Below are 1,056 nucleotides of genomic sequence, written 5' to 3'. Positions count from 1 at the left end.
ATCAGAGATAGGCAGCCAGAGACATCAACCATGGAATCAACAATTGAGAAGAATTCTGGTCTCCAATCCCCAAAAGATTGCTGACCTGGAAAGGTGACAAAGAATTAGAGCACAGAACATGGTAGAAGAATGCTGGGCACTGCAATTCAGGTAAAGTATCAGAGGTGTGAAACAGTAAATGTGATGACATCAAGTCCGGTGTTTTGGGGTTAATGCCTTCTTCCAAAGATTAGAATTGGCCCTAGTGATGAGGTATCTCTTGGTTTAGGGTAGCGAGTTGGTGTCAGGAGGGAGTGATATCAGGCATAATTTGACATAGCATATGTAAAACTTAGTTATCCCACTGAAAATATCCCTCTGTAAAATGGAGCTAAACAATGGAATTTTTTTTTTTTTTGGCCACACTGTGTGGCTTGCAGGATCTCAGTTCCCTGACCAGGGATCGAACCCAGAACCCCTGCAGTGGAAGTGCAGAGTCCTAACCACTGGACCACCAGGGAATTCCTGAATATTATCTTTTTTTTCCAGTTTTATTGAGATATACTTGACATACAGCACTATATAAGTTTAAGATGTACAGCATAATGACTGTACATATGTTGTGAAATGATTACCTCAATAAGTTTAATTAACATCCATCATCTCATATAGATACAAAAAAAAAAAAGAAAGAAAAAAAGTGTATTTTTCCTTGTGGTGAGAACTCTCGGGATTTACTCCCTTAACCACTTTCAAATATACAGCAGTGTTAACTGTAGTCATCATATTGTACATCACATTCCCAGTACTTATTTATCTTGTAAATAGCAGCTTGTACCTTTTGACCACCTTCATCCAATTCCCCCACCCAAACTCCCACCCCACCTCTGGCAACCACCAATCTCATCTCTTTTTCTATGAGTTTTTTTCCTTTTTTTAAAGATTCCACATATAAGTGAGATCATACAGTATGTGTCTTTCTCTGCCTGCCATTTCACTGAGCATAATGCCCTCAAGGTCTATTCATGTTGCAAATGGCAGGGTTTCCTTCTTTTTTATGGCTGAATAATATCTGGA

At 39.0% G+C, this 1,056-nt stretch overlaps 1 non-coding gene across 1 annotated transcript; it reads right to left on the bottom strand.

The window, feature by feature from the left end:
* Positions 1–427: 427 nt before the first annotated feature.
* TRNAG-UCC (transfer RNA glycine (anticodon UCC)) lies at positions 428–500 on the bottom strand. The gene has a single exon. It is a non-coding gene; the product is annotated as a tRNA-Gly (tRNA).
* Between the last annotated feature and the right edge of the window lie 556 nt (positions 501–1,056).

The sequence above is a fragment of the Lagenorhynchus albirostris genome, chromosome 21, assembly GCF_949774975.1.
Source record: "Lagenorhynchus albirostris chromosome 21, mLagAlb1.1, whole genome shotgun sequence".
Lineage (NCBI taxonomy): Eukaryota > Metazoa > Chordata > Mammalia > Artiodactyla > Delphinidae > Lagenorhynchus > Lagenorhynchus albirostris.
Note: the sequence above shows the minus strand (reverse complement) of the source record. Positions and strands in the feature narration are given on the sequence as shown.